This window comes from Otolemur garnettii, unplaced genomic scaffold (assembly GCF_000181295.1).
Source record: "Otolemur garnettii isolate 467f Iridium unplaced genomic scaffold, OtoGar3 scaffold00086, whole genome shotgun sequence".
Lineage (NCBI taxonomy): Eukaryota > Metazoa > Chordata > Mammalia > Primates > Galagidae > Otolemur > Otolemur garnettii.
Genome location: NW_003852481.1, coordinates 2761141 through 2784562, shown reverse-complemented (window position 1 = coordinate 2784562; position 23422 = coordinate 2761141). Strand labels below are relative to the sequence as shown.

General features: G+C 37.2%; 1 pseudogene; it reads left to right on the top strand.

Annotated features, from left to right (window-relative positions):
• Positions 1 to 1870: 1870 nt before the first annotated feature.
• LOC100957144 lies at positions 1871 to 3823 on the top strand (annotated as a pseudogene).
• Positions 3824 to 23422: the final 19599 nt, after the last annotated feature.

The following is a 23422-nucleotide window of genomic DNA, read 5'->3' as shown; positions in this document are numbered from 1 at the left end:
AGCACCTTCCACACCTCCTAGGACAGAACAGGGGAATGAACATGTGAATAATGAATGAACAAAGGAAACTGGAAGAGACAAACTAGATGCTTTCTATCCACTTATTAGTAGTTTGATGTGAAATAATTCTTAAGGATAAAAGGGACTATAATGGCTATATTAAAAAGCATATGGTAATTAAAATTATTATATATAAAAAGTGTTATTGATACAATATTATTATCAGATTTTAAGCTCTCAATATTCTGGATAACCTGAGATAAATAAGAATTTGATGTAATTTGTAACAATTTCAGGGAGCTACTGAATTATACCCCCTTTCCCTATTAAGTATTTTACTTACAGAAAATGTCATCCAGATGTTATTTTGTTTATTGATCATTAGTTCAATGATTGTTTACTGAATACCCTTGTGCCAGGCTGTGGTGCAAACTGGGGATATAGACACAACCTCTGACCTCACAGAATTGAGAGTCTTGTGGAAGATGCATTGAACAAGAATGATTATTATGGATATCTATAAGAAATTAGCAGCCTTGAGACCACAGAACAGGGGCAATCTCATTTATTCTCAGGGAATTTGGGAAAGTTTCCCTAAGGAGGAGTTGTTTCATCTGGATCTTGAAGAGTAAGTAAGGTGAAGGGGTGAGGGCAATAGGAAACTGGGTTTCCTATAGCAAGAGTATGTACAAATGCTGAGTTGGAACATATTTCAGGGACTAAAAGAAATTTAACTGCAGCAAAGAGAAAGACAGGAGAGCAAAAATACACAGGATGGATGGGAGCCTGTAAGCCACAGGGAAGGTTTTATTTATACTTACTGTTGTTTTCATTATTGTTATTAAATCCTTTCTTCATGATTTACATGTAAGTCATTTTTCAGAGAAGTTTAAAAAAATTTTTCCTGCGGTTTCTAACACCCATTTCTCTGTCCCTGAACCTGCCTGTGTCACCTCTCAGTGTGACAGCACATTCGTAGTTCATAATAGTGGTGCCTCTTTCCCAATTCTGAGTTTCTTGAATGAGCACTGGATTCAACCCTGGATCCTAGGAAACCTCAGCCTGCACTTAATTTGTTGTTTCATTTAGCAGCTCTCAATCCAGGTCACTATTTTCCCCCTAAGATATATGTGAATGTGAAATTTCAAGAGATTATATATTGAGTGTTTCACTCACATACAAACATTTAAATTTTATAACATCCTCCCCCAAAAAACAAAGCCCTGGTCCAAACTCAGCTGAGTAGATACACAACCAAATTCTACCAGACCTACAAGGAAGAACTTGTATCTATCCTTCAGAAATTATTCCACAACATTATGAAGGAGAGTATCCTCCCTAATCCCCTCTGTGAAACCAGTATCACCTTGATACCTAAGCCAGGAAAGGACCCAACTGAAAAAGAAAACTACAGACCAATATTCCTTGTGAACATAGATGCAAAATCCTCCAAAAATACTATCAGATTAAATTTAATATCACATCAAAAATATATTTCACTATGATCAAGTGGATTTTATTCCAGAGATGCAAGGATGGTTCAACATATGCAAATCAATAAATATGATTCATCACATAAACAGAAAAAAAACAAAGAACATGTGATCATATCAATAGATGCAAAAAAATCATTTGATAAAATATAGCACCCTTTCATGATAAAAACCATCAACAAACTAGGCATAGAAGGGACATACCTTAAAATTATAAAATCCCTGAATGGCAGACTCATAGACAATGCCATACTAAATGAGGAAAGTCGAAAGCATTCCCCACAAGAATCTGAAATGAGTTCATTGACCTGTGGTGGTAGCTTCTGGGTCTTCTGTGTGTCTTATGTAATCCATGCCAGCTGTACAAGTAAACAACCATGTCTAAAGGACCTGCAGTTGGTATTGATCTTAGCACCACCTACTTTTGTGTGGGTGTCTTCCAGTGTGGTAAAGTAGAGATAATTGCCAATGATCAGGGGAACCGAACCACTCCAAATTATGTTGCCTTTACTGACACCAAATGATAGATTGGTGATGCTGCAAAAAATCAAGTTGCAATGAACCCCACAAACACAGTTTTTGATGCCCAGTGTCCGATTGGACGCAAGTTTGATGATGATGTTGTCCAATCTGATATGAAACATTGGCCTTTCATGGTGGTGAATAATGCAGGCAGGCCCAAGGTCCAAGTAGAATACAAAGGAGAGACAAAAATTTTCTATTCAGAGGAGGTGTCATCCATGGTTCTGACAAAAAATGAAGGAAATTGCAGAAGCCTATCTCAGAAAGACTTCTACCAATGCTGTGGTCACTGTGCCAGCTTACTTCAATGATTCTCAGCATCAGGCTACCAAAGATGCTGGAACTATTGCTGGTCTCAATGTTCTTAGGATTATAAATGAGCCAACTGCTGCTGCTATTGCTAATGGCCTAGACAAAAAGCTTGATGCTGAGAAAAATGTGCTGATCTTTGACCTTGGAGGTGGCACTTTTGATGTGTCAATCCTCACTATTGAGGATGGAATCTTTGAGGTCAAACCTACAGCTGGAGATACTCACTTGGGTGGTGAAGACTTTGACAACTGAATAGTCAACCATTTTATTGCTGAGTTTAAGCACAAACATAAGAAGGACATCAGTGAGAATAAAAGAGCTGTCCGTCACCTCCGTACTGCTTGAGAATGTGCTAAGTATACTGTATCTTCCAGCACCCAGGCCAGTATTGAGATTGATTCCCTTTATGAAGGAATCGACTTCTATACCTTCATTACCTGTGCCCAGTTTGAATAATTGAATGCTGATCTGTTCCATGGCACCCTGGACCCTGTAGAGAAAGCCCTTTGAGATGCCAAACTAGATAAGTCACAGATTCATGACATTATCCTGGTTGATGGTTCTACCCATATCCCTGAGATTCAAAAACTCCTCCAAGACTTCTTCAACGGAAAAGAACTGAATAAGAACACCAACCCTGATGAGGTTGTTGCTTATGGTGCAGCTGTCTAGCGGCCATCCATCTGGTGACAAATCCAAGAATGTTCAAGATTTGCTACTTTTGGATGTCACTACTCTTTCTCTGGGTATTGAGACTGCTGGTGGAGTTATGACTGTACTCATTAAGCACAATACTACTATTCCTACCAAGTAAACACAGACCTTCACTTCCTACTCTGACAATCAGCCAGGTGTGCTCAACCAAGTTTATGAAGGTGAGTGTGCCATGACCAAGGATAACAACTTGCTCGGCAAGTTTGAACTTAGAGGCATGCCTCCTGCTCCCCATGGTGTTCCTCAAATTGAAGTCACTTTTGATATTGATGCCAATGGTTTTCTCAATGTCTCTATTGTGGATAAGAGTACAGGAAAAGAAAATAAGGTTACTATTACTAATGACAAAGGGATGTTTGAGCAAGGAAGACATTGAACGTATGGTCCAGGAAGCTGAGAAGTACAAGGCTGAAGATGAGAAGCAGAGGAACAAGGTTTCATCAAAGAACTCACTTGAGTCCTATGCATTCAACATGAAAGCAACTGTTGAAGATGAGAAACTGCAAGGCAAGATCAATGATGAGGACAATCAGAAGATTCTTGACAAGTGTAATGAAATTATCAACTGGCTTGATAAAAACCAGACTGTAGAGAAGGAAGAATTTGAACATCATCAGAAGGAGCTGGAGAAAGTCTGCACCCCCATCATTACCAATTTTTACCAGAGTGCAGGAAGAATGCCAGGGGCCATGCCAGGAGGAATGCCTGGGGGCTTCCCTGGTGGTGGGGCTCCTCCTTCTGGTGGTGCTTCCTCTGGCCCCACCATTGAAGACATTGATTAAGCCAACCCAAGTGTAGATGTAGCATTGTTCCACACAGTAAAATATTGAAGTATCCAAATTTGTAGCAAATCATACGGCAGATTTAAATTTGGGCTGCTATAGAGTTACTGGGCATTCTCAATACTTGAATATGGAACATGTGCACAGGGGAAGGACATAACATTGCACTTTGAAGGCACTGTATTGTAAGTGTAAAATGCAATGTATTAAACAAAGCTGTATTTAAAATTGGCACCATAAAAAAAGAAAAGAATTTGAAGGGAACTTGGGCAAGATAAGAGTGTCCACTGTCACCACAACTATTCTACACTGTACTGGAATTCCTCACCAGAGCAATCACACAAGAGAAAGAAAGATAGGCCTCCAAATCAGGAAAGAGGAAGTCAAATTATTGCTTTTTGCTGATCTTGTATATAAAAAAACCCCAAAGACTCTACCAAAAGACTCCTAGAATTGATAAATAAATTCAGTAAAGCCACAGGTAATAAAATCAATGTATAAAGATCGGTACCATTTCTTTATACTAATAACAGCCAAGGTGAGAGCCAAATCAAAGACTCAGTAACATTCATTCATATACAAAGAAAATAAATTCATAGGAATATACATTTTGTTTTGAGACAGAGTCTCACTGTGCCACCCTTGTTAGAAGGCTGTCACATCATATCTCACAGCAATTTCAAACTCTTGGGCTGAAGCGATCCTCTTGCCTCAGTTTTTCATTTTTTTAGTCAAGACAGGGTTTCATTCTTGCTCATATCAGTCTCAAATTCCTAAGCTCAAGCAATCCACCCACCTCGGGCTCCCAGTGTACTAGGATTACAGGAATGAGCCACGGCACCCAGCTGTTAGGAATATATTTAAACAAGGAGGTGAAACATCTCTATCAGAACTATGAATAGAGAACTATGAGAAAATGATGAAAGAAATCACAGATGACACAAACAAATAGCAAAACACATCATCCTCAAGGATTGGTAGAATTAATATTGCTAAAATGTCCATACTACCCAAAGTGATTTACAGATTAACTACAATCCCCACCAAAATACCAGTGTCATATTTTCAAAGATATAAAAAATAATCATAATAATTCTATGCTTCATTTAGAACCAAGAAAAAGGAGCCCAAATAACCAAAGTAATCTTTAACAAAAAGAACAAATCTGTAGGCATTGCATTATGTAACTTCAAACTTTGCTATAAGGCTGAAGTAAGCATGACAACATGGTACTAGAATAAAAGTGAGACAAAGATCAATGGAACACAATAGAGAACCCAGAAAAAAAAACCCAACTATATATTTACAACCAACTGATCTTGACAAAGCAGACAATGTACACTGGGGAAAGAAGCCCTGTTCAATAAATGGGTAAAGCTGGATAATCACATGCCGAAAATGGAAACAGGACCCCTATCTCCCATCACCACTTACAATAATTCATTCAAGATGGATAAAAGACTTAAAATGTAAGGTATGAAACCATAAGAATTCTAAAGACAATATTGGAAAAACACATATAGATAGTGGCCTAGACAAGGAATTTATGAAGAAGATCCCAATGGCAATCATAGCAACAACAAAAATAAATAAATGGGACATGATCAAATTCAAACATTTCTGCACAGCAAAGGAAATGATCAGCAGAGTAAATGGACAACCTAGGGAATGGAAGAAAATATTTCACAACTATGTATCAAATAAAGGGCTAATATCCAGAATCTACAGAGAAGTTTAACAAATCAGCAAGAAAGAAAACAAACAACCTCATTAAAAAGTGGAAAAATGACATGGACAGAAGTTTTTCAAAAGAAGATTAGATAAATGGCTGATAAATATATGAAGAAATGCTCAATATTACTAATCATCAGAGAAATGCAAAATAAAACTATGATGACATACCATTTTGCCTGTCAGAATTACCATTACTAAAAAGTCAAAGAACAATAGATACTGGTATGGATACAGAGAAAAAGAAATATTTATACTGTTAGTGGGACTATGAATTAGTACAGCCTCTATGAAAAACTGTATGGAGATTCCTCAAAGAAGTAAATGTAGACTTAACATTCAACACAGCAATCCTGCTCCTGGGTATCCAAACAAAGGAAAAGAAGTTATTTCATCAACAAGACACCTGCACTCAAATGTTTATTGTAGCACAATTCACAATTGCAAAGATATGGCATTAATCTAAGTGGCCATCAATTCATGAGTGGATTAAGAAAATGGGGTGCATACAAACACACACTCACACACATACATACACATCATGGAGTACTACTCATCCATAAAAAGGAATGAAATAATGTCCTCTGCAACAACTTGGATGGAACTGGAGACTGTTATCCAAAGGGAAGAATCTCCGGAATGAAAAACTAAGCAGCATATGTTCTCACAAATAAGTGGAAGCTAAACAATGGGTATATATATATATCTTTATATCTCCTTGGGCCAGTATATATATACTGGAGATATAAAGGACATTGGAAACCAAGAAAAAGAGAGGGTGAACCTATTTGGTTCAATGAACCCTATTCTGTTAACAGGAACACCAAAAGCCCTGCCTTGAGCATTATACAAGGTATTCACATAATGAAAGCATTTGTACCCTCCCTTAATATTTTTGAATAAAAGAATTAATAAATAAAATAGAATTGATAGCATACTATGAAAAAATTAAAAGCAAAGAACAGCTGAACTAACCTAAATGGAATCCTCTGGTTGGTTGGATTGTGGTACTCATTTCCATTAAGTGCAAAACGTGTATTCCTCCAGATGGCTACAGCTCTCTGCTCCTTAGGTCAAGTAGCTGTAAACAAAACAAGTCAGATGACTAACTTCCATGATGGTTTTCATTTGTTGATGCATTTCGTTAGCCTCCTGTTATTATTTCTGTTGCTGCTGCTGCTGCTAGTTTCAAGTAATAGCCACTGGTATTTGCTAAAGGGCATTGTGTAGTAGAAACAACTGAGCTTTGAAGGCTTGGGTTCAAGATCCATCATCACTTTGCAGTTCACAGGTTTGTGATCCTTCCATGCTACAGGCTATCTGTCTGCTAGATGATCACAGTGCATCCTGACAGCTTTGGGAGAGGGAAAAAGTCCTTTTCCTTCTACTCTCCCAAATTCTCTGGCTGGAGGCCTGTAAAAGTAGGCTGACAAAAGACAAATTGAAAAAAGTAAAGAAAAACAGAAGTTTATTGGCATGTGCACTGCACATACACATGAGAACACTCAATGATAAGTAACTCAAAGAAGTGGTTAGAATTTGGAGTAACTTAGGAGAATAAGGGGAGGGGGGATAAGGTCACTAGTAGAACAGGAAATGACTTTATGGAAAGATAAATGGGCCTTTACAAGAATAGATAGGTAATAGTTCATGACAATGTCTACCCAGATGTCCTTCTAGAGAGAAGACTAGAGTTGCCCCCCGGAAGGGGATTGATGATGATTGAGTTCTTTGGGCAGGATCTGCTTTGAAGCAGATAAAAGATTTCACAAACTCAAAAGTATTCAACTCAAAATAATTCTCAGTCAAAGTGGCATATTGGGGGGGGGGGCATAACCTGATTCCCTTCAGAGCCATAACATAATAATTATTCTATAATATAATTTGCTGGCTCACTCACATTTATCACCTTCTATGGTGAAAATTCTGTCTGAGTGTTGACTTAGCTAATTTGCTTTGTTGACAAATAACAATGACCAGGTTGATGTCTACACTTTAAGTCTCCTAACAGCTGTCTGCACCAAATGTTCACCTTCTGCAGGATTTGTGAAGAGTTCTATGTCTAAAGAATGTGCACATCAGCACTTTGGAATAAGAGGGATTTGGAACGTTGCTTTTCTCTCTGACTTGAATCAAATTGTGTGCTGTGTTTTATTAAGGTGTGAAAGATGGATGCCAGTCACTTAATTCACCTCAGATGGTGCAGTCTAACTTGTACCAGGAGATGAACTCTACTTGGAAGGCACAGGATTTTTCAGAAAATGATTTACCATCTGGAAACTAAAAAGAGAAGAAAGGAAGGCAAGAAATTTCCCTTTTGTCTTTAGTGTATCCAAGTGAATGAAACTACAAACATGTTTACCACAGAACTATCAAGAGCCATTCGCCTGTGTAGATGGTGAGCTCTAGACACAGAAGGTTAGTCCTGAAGAGGAGTGAGGGCGGTTGTGTCATGAGTGAAGCCACAAAAAAATCTTGTGTCTGAAAAAGGTGCTGTATCATTGTTCTCATTGAGAGTTCTCTATTAAATACATTCTTGATTATTTCAATTATGAATAAGAGCAATTAAATTAGCTACTAAAAAAAGAAGAGGGCAACTGGACAAACCAAAAATATCCTTATATTTGAGAATGTCATTATTCTTCTTCAGAGATGAGGTGGTGTGTGAAGTCTGAAAATCAAGTTCATGAACTCATCCTAGAAAAAATGCTACGTGTCTTATTGGGGAAAACCACCATGGTCACCTTAGCAGTACTGGTACCGGTGCTAGTCCACCCTTCAAAGTAATTTTGGAGCTGTTTTACTGGAATGGCCATCAGAGCTATTGTCATACAAGGTCAGACCATAAAATTGCAGACTTGCCACTGTGAACTTACATTGGCGGTATTGTATAATAACTTGGCAATGTTTCGTAGCTTTTAGTGTATCAGTGTCTCACAATCATGTTCATGTCAACATGCAGCAATGTCTCATTGAGGGGCATTCATTATTGTTGCATGTTTTTGTGCACCATACAATGACAGCTCTGATGGTCATTCCAGACAAGAGTTACAAAGGTCCTTTGAAGGGTGGACTAGGCACTGGCATTGATAAATAGCTTCCCAAGGATTGTACTCGGAAGGTGACCATAGTGATGTTGAGCAATAAGATATGTAGAGCTTTTTCTAAGATGAGTTTGTGAACTAAATTGTTAGACCTTGTGCCTTGATGTCTGCAATTAGCATTCAAGTGGTTCAATTAAAAGATGTGAATATATTATGTTTGTGTTGTGTTATACACATATGTATAAATGTGTATACATGGTGTGTGTGTGTGTGTGTGTAGAGAGAGAAAAAGAAGAGAAAAAACTGGCTAAGTGTTAACTACTTGCTGAATCTAGACAGTTTATGCTTCTTTCCACTTTTCTATATGTTTGAACAGTTTTAAGGTAAAACATTCCAGGATAATTTCAAATAAGTGTGCTAAATTTCCTGGGGGAGCTATGTAGAGTAGGTCTTAGACAAAGGACAAACTCAATCCAATCTGGCAGAAGGGATGGAATCATGGAAATCTTACCAGCAGAGCTAATGCCTGAGCCAAAACATCATATCGTATTAACTAATTGACTCTTCACAGAACCCCTCATAAAGGAGGCACAAATATTATCCCCATTTTGTAGATGAGAAAACTGAGGCTGCCAAAAGTGAAGTTATTCAAGATCACACTGGGGCAGCCATGCAGCACTGCTCCCTGGGGAGCCATTTACAAAGCTATGTCCTCTGGTAAGGAATGGATCTGGTCATGCCCTTAAACTCTGCAGTGAAGTGCAGGTGGCCAGGACACAGAATATAAGGCTCATGGGAAGGAATGAAATGCAGTCAGAAAGGGCCATGTCACAAAGGACATCTGTGATGAGCCAAGTTGTTTGGCTTTATTGCTCAAGATTTTGGAAACCATTAGGGAAAGGATTTTAAGCAGAGATAGAACATATTTGCATGTGGAAGAGATGACTTCTGCTTGCAGGGTGGGTCATAGGGGAGTGAGAATAGCAATAAATAGATGCATTGAGAGACTGTTGCAGAAATTCAGGCAGGAAATAAAAACCTAAGCCAAGGCATGGAGGGTAGAGTGGAGAAGACAGGGGAAGGATATTAATAAGGAAGAACTAATAACACTAACGACACTCTGGCAATGGAGGATGAAGAATAAGCATCACTGATGCTTTCCATGTTCATGGATAGTTGGGTGGATGGTTGAGAGGGAGACTGTGGAGGTAGAACAATGTGGAGAGAAAGGTAGAGAATTCATTTTTGAATATTTTTATTGTACATGAAATTCTTCCTCCAGTGGTAGGGATAGGGATTCCATCTACTCAGCACCTGCAGTGCTTTGTACACTTTGTGGCATAGGGAAGGTGCTCAGATAGTTGCCGAGTGTGTTGACTATTTGGAAGAATGACTTAGAGATGCTCTTAGAGCCTTGGGATTAGAAGTAAATTTGAGCGTCCTCTGATAACTTCTCTGGGGTGATTGGATTTCTTTTTCGGTATTTTCCCTCACTCAGCTCCTGCAGCACTCTCAGGTGGTTACCCAGAACTGTTTGGAATTGGGGGTGTTTGTAATATTTCTGAACCAGGCATGTTAACTACAAAGAAGCTGTCATCATCTCAGCAATTCTCAGAGTCTGGATCTTTAAATAAGCAATGACATAGTAGCAGGATTAATGAATCAACTAATTTTCAGTCACAGACTCTGAACAGAACTAAGTATGGTAGAACCTCCGTAGTTGACTGATCACCTCCTTAAGTTGACCTAATTTTCATAGACATGACAGGCATCAATGGTACATATCAGTATGGTCTGATGTTCCTTATGTTGACCACCTCTGTATGCTGACAAGTTTGTAACAGTCCCTTCAGCGCTCAACTTACAAAAGTTCTACTGCATATTAATCTAATAACAACCTAAGGATATAGGGAAGGGGGAGGGAGGGGGAATGGGTGGAGGGTTCACTTCTGTGGTTCATCTTACAAGGGTACAAGTGAATCTTTCTATGAGTAGAATATGAATGTTTTAACACAATAACTAAGAAAATTATGTGAAGGCTATGTTAACCAGTGTGATGGAAGTGTTTCGGATTGTTTGTGAAAACCCCACAGTGTACCCCAGAAGTGCATTAATGTACACAGTTACTATTCAATAAAATAAATAAATAAATAAATAAATAAAATAAAATAAAAAGAATCCTAGGAAAGGTAAAAAAAAAAAAAAAAAGAACATTCAGGACAGGGATCAGTGGCTCACACCTGTAATTCTAGCACTCTGGGAGGCTGAGGCAGGCAGACTGCTTGAGCTCAGGAGTTTGAGAACAACATGAACAAGAGCGAGACATCATCTCTAAAAACTAGCTGGGTGTTATGATGGGCACCTGTAGTCCCAGCTAATCAGGAGGCTGAGGCAAGAGAATCGCTTGAGTCCAAGAGTTTGAGGTCGCTGTGAGCTATGACGCCATGGCACTCACCCCCAGGGTGACTGAGTGAGACTCTGTCTCCAAAAGAAATAAATAATTAAAATAAAATAAAATGATTATTTTTTAAAAAAGAACCACTTAGTAAAGAAATTTTCCTTACTATCTAACTAGTAAGGGAAATGTTTCTTATGAATTCTCAGCAAAATTGGGATTAGAAAGAGGGCTTTAGTGTACACCCATCAGAAGTTTCTTTCTAGACAAAAAACAGTCAAACTTTGGAATAAGCTCTGGAATGGGCCGAGTTTACTGAACTTTGAGATAAGTACTACCGTGTAAAAAGATGAGTACTCCTGAGCTCCCGCCTGCAAACCCTGACCATCCTCAAAGGGGACAAATGGAACAAAAGATACTAGATGACTAAATCCTCTGCATTCTTTCTTTCTCCAGAAAAAATGGAGGCAATAAGCTTAAAGGCAGGATATGCTGCTTTAAAAACTTGTTGCTATTTTTGATATGCACCGATAGAGCTCTTATTTAATTAAATAATTTGGCATTCTACAGCATTTTCTTTATTGGCATATGCACACTGCAGTTTCCCCTAGGCTAAAAAGTAGAGTATTCTCAGAAGATCTGGCACAACTCTCTGTGAATCGCGTGCACACTTTTAATTGAATTCTTCTTTTATTTTTAACTTCTGGAACAGATGGAGAAAAATAACTAGACTAATAAGTATTTGCAAATGAATGGTTGACCCACTTCATCAATCATTCAATCAGCATTTCTATCACCTATTTTGTACCTATGCTGAAGTGGAAGCTATTTTTGTTGAAATGTAACCGTTGTGGTATTAGTACTTTAAAAGTTTCAGTGGATGTCAACAATGGTCAGTCCTAAATTATAACTAGGTACAGGTCTAGAGTGTGATAATCAGGTTGAGAGGGATGAAAATACATATGGAGAACAGTGCAGCAAGCGATCAATCAGCTATGACTAAATAAGATCACTGAGAGTACTAAATAAATTCAGAAGGAAGAGCATCCTCGTCTATTAGAGATGTTGTCAGAGAGATGATAGGAGGGCGCTCAGAGGAGTACCCCGTGTTAGTAAATGGAATATAGAGAGGAAGGGATAGTGAGTTCCAGGCTCTGAAGAATAGATGAAAAAAGGAACCAAGAGTGTGGAATCAAAATTATTTCATTGGAATAACAGCAGATGTTAGTAACCAGGATTCTCTTATTCCCTTTCCTTTGTTTTTAAATTTTATTTTTAATTGATAATATTAATTGTATATACCTATGGAGCACAGATAATATTTTGATATATGTTTACAGTGAGAAATAAGTAAATTAGGCTAATTAGCAAATTAATCACCTCACATACTTGAGATTTTTTTGTGGTGAAAACATTTGAAGTGAACTGTTTTTGCAATTTTTGAATTATAGAATGCATTATTGTTTATTAGAATTCACTATTCTGTGCAAGAGATTGCTAAAGGTTATTACTCCTATCTAACTGAAATTTTGTACCCTTTGATCAACATCTTCCCTTTCCCTATTCACCTGCCCCCCAGGCTATGATTATCATCATTCTACTCTCTACTTCTGTGAGTTCAATGTTTTTAGATTCCATATATATATGAGATCATCTGGTATCTGTCTCTCTGTGCCTGACTTATTTCACTTAGCATAGTACCCTGCAAGGTCATTCTCGGTATTGCAAATGACAGAATTTCACCCCTTTTAAGGCTGAATAGTATTCCATTGTGAGTATATAACACATTTTCTTTATCCATTCAACTGATGACAGACACCTAAGTTGGTTCCCTATCTCAGCTATTGCAAATAATGTCACAATGAACAAAAGAGTGCATATTTCTCTTTGGCATGCAAATGCCTGCCTTCCATACCCAAGAGTCTACCAGCCCAGTACAAAGTCCCTAAGCCAACCAACGACATATAGCTATAGAAACACTGATAAGAAACCGAAAATTTAAAACGATTTTTTTTACCTTGACTCAAAACAAATATTCAGGCACCCCTCTCATTGAATCTTTATACAAGGACAGCTTTTGGTATAAGATCTATCACTCTCTCTCCAAAGAAAATGTCAAACAGGCAGAGGATGAAAAGGTGGATTTATTATTCTAAACATACTTATTTTTCTCTTATTCTCACTAACCCATAAAATAAGGAGGGCAAGAGCTATGCGTATGTCACGCACAGATTCTGGTGGATAGTGCGCACTTGATCAATGTCTACTGAGAAGATAGTGGTATGATTTTCATTTGAATAACCAGGGAAGCCCCAAAGTATCCTAGGACAACAACCATATATATTCTCTTCCTTCCCAGATTCCTTTACAAAGAGTAGCTCAGAACTACCTAGACAACTCTTCTGAGAGTGGTTCTTCTCAATCTGTGCTGATAGGAATTGCCACTGTGACTCAAAGAGAACCATAAAGCAAGGACGACATCATTGCAACAAACTACTAATGCAGGGCACAGATGTACTTAGATTTCGTAGCCACCAAATTAATTCTCTATAACTAAATAAAATGAGATCCAGAGTTGAGAAGCCAGGTCTGCTTCTGAAGCAAGTGACATAAAGTAGTCAGTCAGTCAAATTAGGAGAGACAATTCAAAGCTGAAATGTGGGGCCTAACCAGAGTTCAAAGGTATTCAAGGCACACCAAACATATCCGAAATTAAGCTTACTGTGTCAAACATTCAAAACATAACTCATCCATTCCCCTCCCAAAACCTGCCCCTCATCCTCATCAACTTCCTATCTCTGTAGCACCTTCATATATTCAATTACTTGGATAGGAAGCCAGGGCCCACTCTCAACGCCTCACTACGTTTTATTGATTTCACCTATTAAATGTTTCTAGAATATGTCCCTTAGACTATACCTGATAAATATTTCTGGAATATGCTCATTCTGGACTTGCTAAAACTTTCTGGAATACATCCCTTTCTCTATACTTACCTCGGCATTTGTACCCCAGTTAAAGACAAATTAACTCTCATTTGGGTTATAGCAGCATCTTCCCCATTGATTGCCCCTCCCATTTAGTCTTCCCTCTCTAGACAGAATGATCTTTCTGAGACATGTGTTTTCTTTAGCCCTTTAAATAGAACCTAATCATATAGAGAATCAAATTCAATTAGTGTGACCTACAATGCCTGGTGCTGTGCTAACCTTGCTATCCCCCACTCACATCTTTATACCTTTGCTCTAATAATACTTACTGATTTAAAGTTACCACATATACATGGGTTTTTATGTTTCTGCAATTTTGCTTTTGTTCTTCCCTCTGCCAGGCTTCTTACATTCTCCTTTAAACATTCTTGTAGATTTAATTTTTGTATTTACTAAAGTATTAAATGAACATCTTTGAAAATAAAACACCAAACTTCTATTTCTAGCAAAATGTTAAGCTCTGTATCCTAGAACACTGTGTAAAGAAAAACCACCAGAAACACAAAGTGAAAACTAACATTTTTTTTCTTTTTCCATAAGAGGAAATTTTTCATTTTGATGACATAACATTTAGAAATGTTTAAACAATAAAGACTATCTGAAACAAAATAAGACAGATAAAAAATCCATTGCAAAACAAACAAACAAACAAAAAAACAAATTCTAGCAAAATATTTACTCCTATAAAGAGATCTCTGAAGTTAGGTAGAGATAAACTCATAAACATTCACTGAGTTTAGCTTGAAATATAGTTATTGTTGTTTAGTTGTGTTTGTGGATGTGTGTGTATTTTTTAAAACAATCACAATTTATTAAGATGAGTGGCATTACCAAGATGGCAGAATTGGAGATACCAGCTTTTGTCTCCCTCCAAAATACATATAGACAGTTATTCACAAAACAAAGTTGCCCAGAGAGTGCTGAAAGGCCCAGAAAATACTTGGCAGCAACACAGTGAAAGAAAAAGTGGAGAATATACACAAAGAAAGGATTAAGAGTGAGATTGTCATGACCAAGATGCCAGGAGATAGCCAGAAACAAAGAAAAAGTAGAGGCTATTTGCCAAGCAGTGGAAACTACCATGGTCCACAGTGGCCTGCTACCCAAAAGACACTGGCATCTCTTGTCACTGAGCTAACCACTAGCCATTCTCACTGGGGAATCCCTCCTCCACAAAGAAGTAGCTGCTATTGAGTTGATTTGAGGAAGGAGCCACTACTTCTCTGAAGCCTACACATACCATGGCCCTGTAGTTGGGGCTCTAGGGCTCCAGACTCAGGCTTTGTGGCTATACTGGGCCTGATCACAACTGAGACACCAGAGCTATTGCTATAATGAAGTAGTTCTCACTTTGGGCCTTGGAGTTAAGACTTTGCTGTGTGTGCCTGCACTGTAGGCACTAGCATGGCTGCCAGAGAGAGCTAGAGCCCACTCCTATCATGGAATTGCTTTAACTCTAAGTATTCCTTTTCTCCCTTTTCTCATATTCAGATACTTGGTTACCCATGTATCTGAATATGTATCACAATATGTGCCTACTCATGTATCTGAATATGTATCAGAATATACCCACCTCATATTCTGTTACCAACATGGCAATGTATCCGTGTATGGGACATTGTGCCATTATCCCAGAGCCCTTCCACATATACCCATTGCTTTAGCTCCATGGTCACTCCTGGTGTATGACTTTTTATACTGAAATGCCACTGCCACTGCATGTGAGCCTATGAGCCAGAGTAATTGCCAAAGGGGTTCCTTCAGCTACCACTTTCCCAGGGGGTGAAAAAGAAATCAAGAGGACATTAGCAGCCATTGTTACCAAAGATGCCAACAACCCTTGTTACCACTGTGGCCATCCACAGTGTTAAACCTAAGGAACTTTGTAATATTCGTTATTACCAACCATGGCTAACAAAACTACACAGAGGCTACATAGCTGGCAATATCACTGGTGCCAGAACCACTGAATTTTACCCAGTAAGAACCCTCATACTCTTCCATACAGGAAGGTCTTTCCATGGCAAAACTAGTCTGTAAAGTCTGTAAGAGATAATTGCTCCACCAAATTTGCAAGTATAAATGTAAGAGAACAAGAAACAAGAAAACATCACTAAAAGAATATAACAATCTCCCAAGGAAATGGAGATATACAAACTACCTGCCAAAAAATTCAAAATAATCATTTTATGAAAGTTCAGCAAACTTCAATAAAATAGAAAGGAAAAATACAATAAGAATCAGACAAGGGCAGTGCCTGTGGCTCAAAAGAGTAGGGTACCAGCCCCATATGCTGGAGGTGGCAGGTTCAAACCCAGCCCTGGCCAAAAACTGCAAACAAACAAACAAACAAAAACACAGAGAGATTGAAATTATATTTTAAAAACTTCGGAGTTAAAAAACATAATAAATGAATTTTTTTAAAAAAGGCAACAGAAGCCATCAAGAGCAGAATTGAATAAGCAGAAGAAAGAATCTATGAACTGAAAGATAAGTTATTTGATAACTATACGGTCAGAGGAGAAGAAAGAAGGAAAAATAAAAAGGAACAGAAAAAGCTCAAAGGATTTATGGGGCAGCATAAAAGCAGCAAATGTTTGACATAGGATTTTGAGAAGGAGAAGAGAGAGACAAAGAGGATAGAAACTTACTTAAGGAACCAATAGCAGAAAGCTTTTCAAATATGGGGAAAGATTAAAATTTCAAGATACAGGAAGCTCAAAGGTTTGTAATCAGATTCAATCCCACCCATACTATAGCAAGACTTATTATAATCTAACTGTCAAAAATCACAAACAAAGATCCTGAAAGCATCAAGAGAAAGGAAGCAAATAACATGTAAAAGTACCAGTAAGGATAGTAGGGGACTTCTCAGTATAAACCTTACAGACCAGGAGAGAATAGGATAATATATTCAAGGTGCTAGAGAAGAAAACATCGCAAAGATATCCATGAGAAATAAAAGAGATAAAATCCCTTTTAGATGACCAAAAGCTAGGAAAGTTAATCACTACCCGATCTGTCTGTCTTACAAGAAATGCTGAATGGAGTTGGCTAAAGGGAGATAGAGTTTTTTTTAAAAAGGGCACTAATTAGTAACAAGAAAATATATGAAAGTATAAAACTTACTGGTAAAAGTAAGTACACAAATTTAGAATATCCTGATACTGTAATGGTGATGTGTTAAACACTTATATTCTTAAAATAAAGGTTAAAGACAAAACTATTAAAAATAATAATAGCTACATAATTTTTTAATTGGTACACAATATAAAAGATTTAAATTGTGAAATAAAATGTGAGAGGTGAAATAAAAGTGTAGAATTCTTTTGTGTGTTCGAAGTTGTCATCCCTTGAAAATTGACTTTTAAGATGTTTTATAAGAGACCAATAGTAACTACAAATCAAAAGCTATAGTAGGTACACAAAAGAAAAAGTAAAGAATCAAAGTATGCCACTATATACTATCATCTAATCACCAATCAAGGCAAAATGAAAAGATTAAAGATCTACAAAACAAGAAGACAATTAACAAAATGGCAGTAGTAAGTACCTACCTATTACTGCCTACAAGAGACTCACTTTACCTTTAAAGACACACACAGATTAAAAGTGGCAGTAGGCCGGGTACAGTGGCTAATGCTTGTAATCTTAACACTTTGAGAAGCCAAAGCAGGAAGATCACTTGAGTTCAAGAGTTTGAAACCAGCCTAAGTAACCCCATCTTTGCTAAAAATAGAAAAATTAGCCAAATGTTATGGTGGGCTCCAGTAGTTCCAGCTACTCAGGAGACAGATGCAAGAGGATTTGCTTGAACTCAGAAGCTTGAGGTATCTATGAACTAGACTGATGCCACAGCACTCTGACCTGGTCGACAGTGTGAGATTCTTATCTATAAACACAAAAGTAAATAAATAGACAGACATAATGGAAAAAGATATTCCATGCAAATGGAACCAAAAGACAGCTGGGGTAACTATGCTTATAACAAATAAAATAGTCACTAAGTTAAAAAAAAAAAAGAAACTGTAAAATTATACAAAAGAGATTATTATATAATGATGAAAATATAAATTAATCAGGAGATTGTAACAACTATAAATATATGTGCACTCAAAAATAGAGCACCTAAAAAAAATAGAGCACCTAAACATATAAAGCAAATATTAATAGGGCTGGAGAAAAAGATAGTCTATAGTATGATAATAGTATAGGAAACTTCAATAGCACACATCAACAACAGATTATCTAAACAGAAGCTCAATAATGAAACATTGCACTTGAACTATACTTGAGAACAAATAGACCTAACAGATACATATAGAACATTCCATGCAACAGCAACAGAATATACATTCTTCTTAAGCACACATGGAAAATTCTTCAGAATATATTATATTTAGGTTAAAAAACAAATTTTAAGAAATTTAAGAAGACTGAAAGCATATCAAGTATTTTTTCTGACAATGTGATAAAACTAAAAATCAATAAAGGGGAATTGAAAAAATTTTTACAAATATGTGGAAATTAAACAATATGCTCCTGAATAATAATTGGGTCAGAAAATAAATTAAAAGGAAAATTTAAAGGTAAAAATTTTATTTTTGACAAATAAAAATGGAAACATCAAACCTCATGTGATACAGCAATAGAAGTTCTAAGAGGAAAATATATAGCAATAAATGCCTACACCAAAAAAGAAGAAACATCTCCAACAAATAACCTAATCTTACTTCCTGAAGGAACAAGAAATGAAATTCAAGATAAGCTCAAAATTGGTAGAAGGAAAGAAATAATAATGGTCAGAACAAAAATAAATGAAGCAGAGAGTTGTAAGAAAAATAGATTAATAAAACTAAGAGTTTTTTTTTGAAAAATAGACAAAATAAACAAAGCTTTAGATAGACCAGCTTTAAAAAAATGACTCAAATAAAATCAGAAATGGAAGAGGAGGCATTACAACTGATACCTCAGAAATATGAAGAATTCTAAGGGCACTGCTATAAACAATTACCACATATGCTAAAAAAATGGAAAATCTGGAAGAAATCGATAAATTCCTAGAATTTACAACCTACCAAGACTAAATCATGAAGGAATAAAATATCTGAACAGGCCAATACCAAGTAAGGAAATTGAATCAGTAGTGAAAAGTCTCCCTTCCTGCTGAATTCTACCAAATATTTGAACTAGCAAAGATGCTAGTTCAAATTCTTCTGAACCTTCCAAAAATTGAAGAGGAGGGACAGCTTTCCAAGTCATTTTATAAGGCTAGCATTTTATCCCGATGATTAAGCCAAACAAGGCCACAACCACAGAATAAAATTGTAGACAAATATCTCTAATAAACATAGATATGGAAGTACTCAACAAAATGCTAGCAAACTGAATTCAATAACATAAAGGATCATTCACTATAATCAGGTAGGATTTATTCATGAAGTGCAAGGATGGTTCAACATATGTAAATCAATAAATGTGGTACACCACATTAACAGAATAAAGAATAAAAATCATGTGATCATTTCAATAGATGCAGAAAGGACATTCAACAAAGTTTAACATTCTTGGATGATGAAAACTCTGTTTGTTAGTTTGTTTATTTTTGAGACAGTCTTACTCTGTTGCACAGGCTTAAATGTTGTGGTGACAGCCTAGCTCATACCAAACTCAAACTCTCAAACTCCTGGGTTCAAGCAGCCTCCTCCTCAGCCTCCTGAATGGCTGGGACTACAGGCACCCACCATGATGCCTGGCCAATTTTTCTATTTTTAGTAAGGACAAGGTCTCACCCTTGTTCAGAATGGTCTTGAAGTCCTGAGCTCAAGAGACCCTCCCACCTTGGTCTCCCAGAGTGCTAGGATTACAGGTGTAAGCCACCATGCCCAGCTGATAAAAACTCTTAACAACCTAGGTATAAAAGGAATGTACCTCAGCACAATAAAGACCATATCTGACAAGTCCATACCTAAAGTCATATGTACTAAACAGTGAGAACTTGAAAGTTTTTCTTCTGAAATCAGGAGCAAAGCAAAGATGCTCATTCTCTCTGCTTCTACTCAATATAGTACTGGGAACTCCTAGCCAGAGGCAAGAGAATGTAATAAAAAGCATCCAAACTAGAAAGAATGACTGTTTGCAGATGACATGTTTTCATACAGATAAAACCCTACAGATGCCACCACAAAACTGTTAGAACTAATAAATATAGTTATTAAGATTGCAGGATACCATATCAACATATAAAACACAGTAGTATTTCCATACACTAACAACAGACTATCTGGGGAGTGGAGAGTATAAAGAAAACAATCCCATTTACAATACCTACAAAAATACCTAAGAATAAATTTAAGGAAGTACACTGAAAACTATAAAACAATAATGAAAGAAATTGAACAGGGTGGTGCCTATGGCTCAAAGGAGTAGGGTGCTGGCCCCATATGTCAGAGGTGGCAGGTTCAAACCCAGCCCCGGGCAAAAACTGCAAAAAAAAAGAAAAAGAAGAAAGAAAGAAATTGAACAAGACACGAATAAACTGAAAGATGTTCCATGTTCATGGATTATAAAAATTAATATTGTTAAAATGTTCATATTACTATAAGAAATTGATAGATTCAATGCAATATCTATAAAAATTCCACTGAAACTTTTCACAGAGTAATAAAAGCAAAAATAGACAAATGGGATTGCATGAAATTGAAAAGATTCTGCACAGTAAAAGAAACAATAAACAGAGTGAAAAGACAACCTACATTGAGTTGCAGTAAACGTTCTAGTGAAAATGTCCTTATGGTCAAATGACTTTTTTTCTTCTGGGTAGACATCTAGTAATGGGATTGCAGAATCAAATGGAGATAAACAATTATGCAAACAATGTGATCTAATCATTTGTACTCTCATATTAACCTGAAATAAAAAAAAAAAAGACAACCTACAGAATGGGAAAAACCATAGATCTGATATAGGGTCATAGGCAAAATATAAAGGAACTCAAATAACTCAATAATAAGAAAACAACTTGATGTAAAAACAGGCAAAAAATCTGAATAAACATTTCTCAAAAGAAGATATACCAATGAACAAAGAATGTATGAAAAAAATGCTTCATGTTCAACATCATTAATCATCATGTAAATGAAAATTAAAACACCCATTAGAATGGCTATGATCACAAAGACAAAAGAGAACATGTGTTGGTGAGGAACAGAATGGAGGCTCCTCCCAAAATTAAAAATGGAATTACCATATGATTCGACAATCCTACATCCTGAATATAGTGACAGGAATTGAGATTAGTAAGGCACAGAGCTACCTTCACTCCCACGTTCACTGCAGCAACATTCACAGTAGCCCAGATAGGGAATCAGCCTAGTGAACATCACAATAAGTGAAAGGATTAAATAAAATGTGGAATATATACACAATGGAATACTATTCAACCTCAGAAAGAAGGATGTTCTGTCATTTGCGACAACATGGATGAAACTGGAGGAAGTTGTGTTAAATGAAATAAGCCAGGCTAAGAAAAGAGAAGATTGTGTCATCTCATTAATACCGTACATGGGGCATAAAAATGTCTAACTTATAGAAATAGAGGGTAAAAATTACTGGATGGCGGGATTAAGGAGGACACAAAATTTCTGTTAGATAGGAATATGTTCAAGGTATCTGTTGCATTTCCTGGTGGCTACAGCTAATAATAATACACTGTATGTTTGAAGTAGCTAACAGAGGAGATTTCAAGCATTCACACTTCAAAAATATGATAAGTATGTGAGATAATGCCTATATGAAGTAGTTTGCCTTAGTCATTCCACAATTAAATACATAGATCAAGGATAGTTGTTATTTCTCAGTTAAAAATAAGTAAAATTTCCTGAGATAAATACTAGATTACTTCTACAGATTCCTAATAACAGCTCACAGCATACGGCCATGAACATTTTGGTTCTAAAAGTTTCCACCTGTTCCTGCCAAACATCAGTGGTGGTTTAAGTTAGAGAGGACATCTTTCTTCGCTAAAAATGTAATAGTTTTACTCTTTAATTCTTTAGAGTCCAATGAAGTACAAATAATATATTCATAAGAATGATATCAAAACCAATCATATTCTGAAAACACTATCTTAGGAATTATAATTCTATCAAATGTCAGTAAGAGCAAATGTAGCATCAATTAAGTAACAGAAGCTAAAGCAAAAAGAGATAAATCAAGATCATTTCTAAGGAGAAAAAATACAGGACAACGTCCTGCTGTGGCTGTGGGAACTGAATGGAACCTGGATCCCTGAGCCCTCACATGTAACCTTCCTGTTCCCTGTGGACATGGTTGATCCAGGGCCTGTCTCAACCTCCTCAGCTTCTGCTTGTTGAATAGCAGGTGCAAAAAGGCTGCTTGGGAAAAGCTAGCCCATGGTGTGGGAGGGGCCAGCAGAACTAACCAGGAGGAAGTGTCTGGCCCCTGCACTTCGTCCTGATGACCACACAAATGACCTAAAGTAATAAAACAACCAGTGGCCTCAGACACATCTGTGAGATTGAGGTAGTTATGTTCCCTCCATCCATTCAGCTATAAACCTTACTTATAACTTCCCTGTAAGTAGTCATCTTTCCAACTGGAATGTTTTCTGAGCCCTGCTCCTGTCTCTGAGTCTGTTCTAACCCGCCCCCCCCCCATAGGAGTGGTGAGGCTCTGGGCCCACTATCCAGAACCTTTGCATCTGAAAATTAAGCTCTCATTTTCCAACCAGACTTGCGCTGAGAATTGTGCAAACTTTACAAGGTTAAACTGTTCAGTTTGTCCAGTGGTCTTGGATTGCGGAACGTTCTCCAAATTTTTCCAAGCCCCAGAGACTCATCTAAAACCTAACTGTGAGAACAAGATCACCCCAGAGAGAAAAGTGCTTTCTCTTTCAGAATGAGCTTTAGAGTCAAGGATTTACTTGCTCAGAGCGAGCTTGTTCTCTGACATTTGGCTACAGACTCAACCAAGGAATGAAAAAGAACAGAAAACGTTTCACTATTGGAAGCTCAGTAAATGTTTTCCAGTTGGACAAAATTCAATGGTTAAATGAGTCTGATAAAAATCAATGGATCTTGGTAGATCTAGAAAGGAGGTTCTTTTTGAAACTCGAGCTTGAGCTTTTAGTGTACCAGCCTGAATGTTTCAAGGCCTGTTGCACAATGAGGGTAGCTGGGTTAAATCTTTGGGGTTTTGGATTTGGGGAGAACTGTTTAGAAACATCTGCGCGAGATCTTATGCCTGGAAATGGTCTCCCTGTCACCATTCTCCTCTACTACAGCCCTGGAAATGTGATCAGTGACAGGAACTCTGTACAAATCTGCTCCTGCTCAGACTTCTCATGGTGCCTCACGGACAACCCAGCTACCTCGGGCAGAAGCTCCCAGGAGCACTGATCTCAGAATCTAATAGGGCC